The sequence below is a fragment of the Corylus avellana genome, chromosome ca2 (assembly GCF_901000735.1).
Source record: "Corylus avellana chromosome ca2, CavTom2PMs-1.0".
NCBI classification, from domain to species: Eukaryota; Viridiplantae; Streptophyta; class Magnoliopsida; order Fagales; family Betulaceae; genus Corylus; species Corylus avellana.
Genome location: NC_081542.1, coordinates 25,366,512 through 25,375,784, shown reverse-complemented (window position 1 = coordinate 25,375,784; position 9,273 = coordinate 25,366,512).

Sequence of the window (9,273 nt, the reverse complement as noted above, 5' to 3'; positions counted from 1 at the left end):
CCTTCTAAAAACGATTTGGTTTACTTAGAGCATTTACAATGAAAGAGCCAAATACTACTTTTATCTAAAATGACTCTTCAAATTTGTAAAAAAAACCCTACATTCGATTAGCCAAAAAAAAAAAAAAAAACAGAAGCAAAATGGATATTTGATTGGAAGAGTACAAAAAAAAAAAAAAAGCTAAATGTAGCAACACTTTTCAAGAGAGTTATTTTATTTTTTATTGTTTCTCTCATCTGTTTTCTCCCAAATCTTTTCAAAATTAAACTAAACTAGATAAAAGTGGTGATTGGTTGGTTGGTTGGTTGTTTTTGGTGTTTTTTTTTTCATGGAAATGGTTTTTTGAATTAAAATTAATAAAAAAAATTAAAAATAAAAGATTATTTTCATAGAATAGATAGAAATATAGCTAATTGAATGTAGAGGAATTTAAAAATCCATTAGCTAAACTAGATAAAAAGTGAGTATTGAGAAGCCAATTTGCATAAAAATCTGGCTATCCCATTGTGAATGCTCTTACCCTACGTGTTTAATGATTCAAATTTAATTTTTAGCTTTTTCATGAAAAAGAGAGATGGGTAATGATTTTTTTTTAAAAAAAATGATTTAGGTTTCGTAAAATGTACGTAGTGATTAAACTATAAAGCAATATTAAGGATGCATCTCATGAAATAATAAAATGATTGAATTATCAATTCAATAATCCATCTTGAAAATCATAAGAGAAATTTCCTGGGTTACGACTTAGTAAATCATTTATTTGAAGGTATACCTATACCTCCTGAACGATCTTCCTTTAGTTTAATGTGACATCTATATATCAACAATTCTTAGACATATTACAAGATATAAATTAAATAATTAAAGCTATATCTTCTTATTATTTTAATAGTTTAAGATATATAAGTGATTATTTAACATGATATCAGAGCCAAAAAATTTTGAGTTCGAACATTGATTTCGTCATTCACTTCTTATTTTAATTAAATATTTCACGTGTTGGGCCTCAATTATTAAATGAGAATTTGAGCTGACACGTGAGGGGGAGTATTAGAACATAAATTAAATGATTAAACTTATATCTTCCTATCACTACACGAAGGAGCTGATAGCCGGACTCTTGACAGTGGTGGTCAGGTACCGCGTGTAGAGTACCTTAAAGTAGAAAGTATTCAATGGCTTTATATATTAACTCTAATTTACTTTGACGGCTTATTTAGACAAGATTTTGTGAGATTATGGTATTGATAGCAATAATTACAAATAATAAGTTTTTTCCTTCATGGTTAACGCAAGAGATGAAACTAGGGTGTGACTTTGGTATGATAATTCATCTACAATAATTATAAGCACATGAAATTCGGCTCCTCTCGGTTCTCTGGTTCCGTTCCTGCTAATACACGCTTAATTTTTTTATTTTTTTTTTGGAAATTTTCAACTCCAAACCCCTAGATATAAGTTAAAAAAAAAAAGCATAAGAATCATTCTTCTAATTAAGTAATCCTCAACCGGGTAGAATTATTCAGAAATGCACCCTTCCAAGATCATAGGCAGGAGGAAAGGCGGCAGAAGAAGCATTTCCACACGCATCAACCTTAAACAGATGGAAACCCTGGGCACCATTCCCTGCAGGAATAATGGAAGAAGACGAAGAAGAAGAAGAAGAAGAGGCCCCAAGTCTCTTCTACATGATTTTGTTATACAAGATCTTGTGGAGCTCTTCAAGTGACTTCACCATTTGGCTGAGCTCCTCCACGCTAAGCTCCTCAACCGGAGCCTCCCACCAGCCCGGCTGGCTTCCCCTCGCCTTCGCCAGCCTCTGCAGCGCCTTTCCTTGATCCTTCTCCGCTTCTAGCCGCCACACAAGCTCACAGTACTGCTGGTTGAGCTCGTTGATTCTCACCCGCCGGTGAGCCTCCACAAGGGGATGAGAACCATCGCCTTTCTGCGGCGGGTTTCTCTTTGAAAACCGGTTGCTCACTGACTCCATCGAAGGATGAGCAAACACGAACGGCTTCCCGGCCGGCGAAAAAACTACAACACTAATCTCAGCACCACATAGGGTTACCAACTCACAAGCCATTTTGTAGATCCCAGATCTTCGTTTGGAGAAAGTGATAAGGCGATCATCACCATTCTCTATCCTCTTCATCTCAATCTTTTGTCGCCCTCTTGTCCTCTTCCCCCTTCCATGATTAACACAAAGGAGATAATTATTATTATTATTATTATTATTATTATTATGATTATTATTGCCTGCGTTCTTTGGCTTCAAATGATTTTCTTGGATGTATATATATATATAGATGGGATGCACCACGCGATGTATATATATTATATGGTAATGCATGCATGCATGAAGAACAAAATTCTTGTGTTTGCTGTTTATTAATTATGTCACGTTGTTATATATTGATTAACATTCTGTCTTAGTCCATGGAAGGACTGGTGTCTATGAATGTATTTATAGCTTACAGAGTCATATTTTTTGTATTTTTCCTTCTTGATCGGAGCTCATGAATCAAATGTACATCTTTCTATAATTGACGGCACACGTAGGCTTTGCAAGCCATCTTCCAACTTTTTAGCCAGGCTTTGCAAGCCATCTACCAACTTTTTAGCCATCGTGTATATATATATTTCCTTTTTTCTTGAGTCCTTGGCATATCGTGATTTCAGTGTTTCTTAAAAACACGCTACAAAAATTTGGTAAAATAGTGAGACGTGGAATGTGACATTTTAAGCCTAAAAAACATCTCTATTTAATTAGGGACGTTCAAACTTCGAATAGTGGCATTTTGCAAATATATGTCTTTAAACATAGTGACTGGAATAAAAACGCAAGAGTTTTTAAACATGTTGTTTGGGTCTCACTAACGAGTGTGTACATGTGGTTTGGGGCCTCACTAACGAGCGTGTACTAAGGTAAGAATTCGACTCTTGAAATAAAAATCTTTAATCCTATTAATATTAGGGGTGAAAAGGCAGGCAGTTAATAATCACCTGCTAACCGTTAAAAGCTAACCGTTTTTGTAGGCGGTTAGGAAAAACCGCTAACCGCCTAGGCGGTTACGGTTAGGGGTTAGCGGTTCTATCTATCTATCTATATATATATAAATGATGTCATATGTAGTGGGGTATTATCATATTACTATATAAAGGACGTGGTTTTGATTTTTTTTTTTTTTAATAAAAAAATTGAACTTTTTAATTTTTTTTTTTTAAAAAGCGGTTAGCAGTTATTAAGATTATTAATCACTAACTGCCGACCGCATAGGCAACTAGCGGAGGCCATTAGTGAATTTTACTAACCGCATAAGCGGTTAGTAAATCCAAGAGGCACAAAGTTCGAGGAAATTACCCTCTCAAACGGTAGTAAATCCAAGAGAAAATGCAAGTGCAATCGTTTTGAGCAGTGGTAAAGATGTTGAGATTCCAGTAAAGGCAGCCCCTGCATTGTCGAAGCAAGAAAAGGAGAAAAACGTCGTTGCAGACAGGAACGTTCCCAATGACGATGACATACCTAAGCGTAAGTTTCCGCCTCTTTCTGATTATAAACCAGTACCTCCTTTTCCTCAGGCTTAGGTTCTCATCTTAGTAAAGATTGTAGCGTCCTAGATTTTTAAAGTCTTATTTTAGAGATATTTATTTGATAATATATTATTCATTAGGTAATGATATTTCTTTTGAGGTGGAGATATTTATTGATAATATTAGGTAATAATATTTATTCTTGAGGAATTTATTAGATCTTATGAATATTATTGGAATGAATATTGATTTGAGGTTATTATATTATGATGTTGATTATTTTATTGGGAGATTTAAGAGTTATGATAATTGATGATTGATTGATATAATTTAGAGTATGATTGTAATAATCGGTGATTAATTTTATGAGTGAGGAATTTGTGGGATTCAGATTTTTAAGGGAAATTAGGTGAAAAAAGTATTGGAGATTTTATTAGATTTGTTTTTAATAAATTGTAGTGTTTGCCTTGGTGACCGTGTTGTATTGTAGTGGGAAAGAGAGAATTTCTTCTTTTTTTCCTTCTCACGTACAACCCCATTATTTTTTTCTTTTCTTTTGTTTTTCTTTCCTCCCTCTTGCCTATTTAAGTCACTCTTTCTTGCCTCAACCGAACCAGAGAAGAGGGAGAGTGAGAGATTGAGATAAGTCAGAGAAAGGAGATTGAGAGGAAGAAAGAAAGAGAGTTCGGCGAGAGAGAGAGAGAGAGAGTTAGTGATTGGGAAATTTTGATTAAAGATTAACTGCAGCATGAATGAGTTTTAAGAAGTAATTACCTTTGATGATTCATTCTTGTAACCCACTGTAAGTACTCTTACTTACTGAGTATGATATTGATATTTAATAATATAGATCTTTATATTTTTATTAAATATCTGGCTTTTTGATATAATTGCTTCAACAGTGATTTATATTATCATAAATCAATTGACTAATTACTTTACAGTTTTTTTGTAGTGCTTGCAAGAATGGAAAGTTAAGGTAATTATGCAGTTGTGATTAGAGATTCATATTGAGATGTACAGAGATTCCAAGTTGGTTAAGTTTTGTCTAGAGTTTAGACTGTTGAATAGATTTGTATAAATACCTTGTACGACATAGCTTTGGGTATTTTTGTATAAAGAAAATATTTTTAATGGTATTATTTTGTTTTGATAATTTTAGTTTTTCCACAGTGTGAGATTATTTCAGCGTAACACTCAATTTTATTTACAAAGAAAAGAAGAGAAATTTCGGGATGTTACAAATGGTATCAGAGCATTATCCAGCCTGAGATGGTGAGAGCGTGCACAAGCCTATGAGGGTCCCTAATGGACATACGTTGGTGATGCCAAAAGTGGGTTATATTATAATGGTGTCAGTTAAGACACAATGAAAAGTATAAGGGCCAAAAGTTAAGGGCCGAGAATGAAGAAATTCCCTAAGGATTGCCAACGGTGACATTGGTGCCCAAGAAGAGTGCTTGTGGCATCTCACATCGCCTGGGTATGGAACATGTTATGGTATTTATTCTATGAATGGAATGAATTTAAAAGTTATATGGTAACTTGAGTAAGTTATGGTTTAAGTATGATTTGTTTTTAATTTGAGTCGCTCAATTTGAAGATAGGTGATAATTTATGGGCTTTAATTTCGATGACGAAATTCCTTTAAAGAGGGAAGATTGTAGTGTCCCAGATTTTTAAAGTCTTATTTTAGAGATATTTATTTGATGAAATATTATTAGAAATGGGTCTTGGGCCTAACTCAACCCAAAAGCTAGCTCAAGAGTTGAGGTTTCCCCTCAACTTATAAATGACCCATCTCCTTAATACCCAAGCAATGTGGGACTTCCAACACGCCCCCTCACGTGTGGCGGGAGGACATCCAAGCCAACACGTGCGACAATGGATGACGGTGGGCCACAGCCAATTGTGATAGGTTCTGATACCATGTAGAAAAAGACAACAGAAAGATAATTGTAAAGAAGAATTTGTATTTCTGATGTGTTTTGAATTGTACAATGGAATTGCCTATTTATAGTTGAATGAGGCCCTAAAAGAAAGGAAATACAATAATTACAAAATAATACAATAATTACAGAATAAATTAACTTGCAAGAAAACAATCTCTATAAGGAAATTAACTTGGCAACCAAGCCAAGAGTAGGGACCAAGTAATTTGGCAACCAAGCCAAGAGTAGGGACCAAGCAAAGAGAGGATTCATAATATTCTAACAACAGTTAATAGTTATAGTCAATAACCACTAACTGTAACCGTTTTTTTACCCCTAATTAATATTAGTTTCCTTAGGTCTCAGACTCTCGGTGATGCTTTGTTGGGATTGCGTGTCGGACTTGAAAGAGCACTTGCAGACATGTGCAACTATGGTTAAGCTTAGTAAAAATACGTACAGTTGATTTCTCCTGCTCATGCCCTTCATAATTTTTTTATTTTTTATTTTTATTATTTTTATTATTTATTTTTTAAATAAAGCATGCGTTAAAGAATTAATATATAGTTTGAGAATGCATTTTTTAAAAGTAATAGTTTTCAAATCACAAGTAAGATAGTACATGTTTAAAAACACACAATTTTAAAATTAAATCGCAGTTTTACCAAATATGCTTCTATGTGACTCATCGATCATATATGGACGTTAGAGCTCGATCATGGTCATGATCAGGGTCTTGTGAGCTCATCATGCCAACGAGTTTCATCGGGCTTTATATAGTCCATGCTCTTGCGAGTAGGAACACTACAAAAATTGTGAGAATTTCTTACTAGAGGTTTTTGACGTGTGATTTTATACGTTTAGCAACGGTTAAAAGGGGGGATGTCAAAAATCTCGGATTTTTGACGTGTCAAAACCGACATGTCAAAAAAAAAAATTTTTGACGTATCAATTTTTTTTTTGACACCCTAAACAAATTTTGACACGTCAAAAGTTTTTGACGTGTCGGTTCTGACACGTCAAAAAATTTGTTGACGTGTCGATCTTGACACGTCAAAAAAATTTTTGACGTGTCAAAACTAACACGTCAAAAGTTTTTGGGGAAAATGCAGTTTACCCCCCTGAAGTTTCAGGGGTTTTTCAATTTTAACCCTAATGTTCAAAAATTGGCAATCTACCCCCCTGAAGTTTCAAAAATTGGCAATTTAAACCATCCGTTTAATTTTTCCGTCTAAATGGACGGAAATGTATGAAATTACATCATTACCCTCAGGCTTTTTTAAAAAATTTCCGTCCAATTTAACGGAAAAATTAAACGGAAGGTTTAAATTGCCAATTTTTGAAACTTCAGAGGGGTAGATTGCCAATTTTTAAACTTTGGGGTTAAAATTGAAAAATCCCTAAAAGTTCAGGGGGGTAAACTGCATTTTCCCCAAAGTTTTTTAACGTGTCGATTTTGGCACGTCAAAAATTTTTTTGACGTGTCAATTTTGACGTGCCAAAATCCACACGTCAAAAATTATATGTGTTTTTTTTTTACGTGTCACGCCGTTTGACACGTCAAAAAATATATATAATTTTTTTTTTTTAATAAAAAATAATTATAATATTCCAATACAATAATTCCAATATTTCTAATCCACATACTTCCGATCCAATATTATTCCATAATCCAATACAATCCATAATCTAATACAATCTATAATCCACATACAAAATCAACAATATCCATAATCCAATTCAATCATAATCTAATTCATACATAATCCACCTACATAATACACATCCATAATCCACATCCAATACATAATACACATCCATAATCCACATCCATAATCCATAATCCACATCCAATACATAATCCAATCCAATACATAATCCACATCTATAATACACATCCATAATCCACATACATAATCCAATCCAATACGTAATCCAATCCAATACATAATCCACATACATAATACACATCCATAATCTACATACATAATCCAATCCAATACCTAATCCAATCTAATACGTAATTCAATCCAATACATAATCCAATCCAATTCAATCCAATACATGATCCACATCCATAATCCACATACATAATACACATCCATAATCTACATACATAATCCAATCCAATCCATAATCCAATACATAATCAAATCTATAATCTCTAATACATAATCCAATCTCTAATACATAATCCACCAAAAACATCTAACTAGAAGGAGCAAGATTCTAATATAGCTACTAATAGTTCCAGCCCACCCATTAGCAATCACAGGAACATACTATGAGGTTCAAAGAATATATATATCCAACACAACTTCATTAAACAAAATTCAATATCCAATATCCAATATATATATCCAACACAACACAACTTCATTAATAATATATATCCAATATCCAATATATATATCCAACACAACACAACTTCATTAATAATATATATCCAATATCCAATAATATATATCGAACACATACTTCATTAAACAAAATTTCAATACATATACTACATTCCAACACAACACATAACAAAACATATATATACATCGAAAACACGTTCTAACACAAGGCAAAACAAATATACAATAAAACACATCTGGACTATCTACTAGAAATAAGTTTCAATTAGTCTCAACAAACTTATAGTTTTATCTAACTATATACAAAACAATAACAGTACTATGTATACAAACAGTGATGATCAACGACATGTGGCGCCCAACTCAACACAGTCATCCCCCAACTCTTAATCTGCATTACCTGCAAATGAGTTGTGAACCAATAATAATCAATACAAAAATTCAAAATTACTATGTAATATGATACAAATATACGTAAGTTCTAAAATGGACCGTTGTAACTAAGAGTTTCTAACAATTGTTTCTAACAGTTAACAATTGTTACAAAAACAAAATAAAATATATCATTACCTCTGTGGGGCGCAAATCCAGACGTCAACCCGAACATGGCCTCGATCTGGCGGAAACAAGCGTCAATCATAGCATCTTTCTCTGCTATCTGCGCTTTTTGTGCTTCAATCTGCCTCGCCATCTCTTCCATTGCACTTCTTTGTGTTGCCCGCTCTTCTTCCATTACACGTCTTTCTTGTGCCCGCTCCTCTTCAAGTTCTCCAATTCTATCCGTCATCTGTGAGAACGAAGAGCTCCAAGAATTTTGAGACCGTATCTGGGACGGTGTATAGTATGAATGTATGCTGCCCCCGCACCGGCAGCACATTCGGACCCAACTGGCGGACCCTGCCAGCATACTCAGGCTTATTTCCATGCGCCTGAGCATACGCGTCATCAGGTGTCCACCGTACCGTCCCTTCCGTCATGGTCTTACTATTTGCCGGGTCAGTGGGCATCAATTCCTTCATCCTTTCCTGTACATTAAAAAAGAAATTAGTATCTCGTATAAGGAACGTTAATCATAAGTAATTTATCAAAATATATATGCTTGAGTACTTACACATCTCTCCCTGACCACGTCATTCGGATAGCCACCATCCTTCGTTGTGTAAGTAATGACATAACTTTCTGTTCGAGTTGGAGGAGTGCCGCCCTTGGCTACGGTCTGCATAGAAAATATATCAATACAACAACAAAAACAAAAAAAATTAAGAAAAACATAGACCTAAACAACCGATTATATATATATATATGCAGTAAATATATATAAATACCTCTTGATATGTCGCTCTAGCGAAGCTCATCGACCCGGTGCAGTGAGGTGTGTTGTTTTTTGCTCGCAATGACTTCATCTTGGCAGCAAACTCCTACATGTATATCACTCTTAAAATGTCAATCCT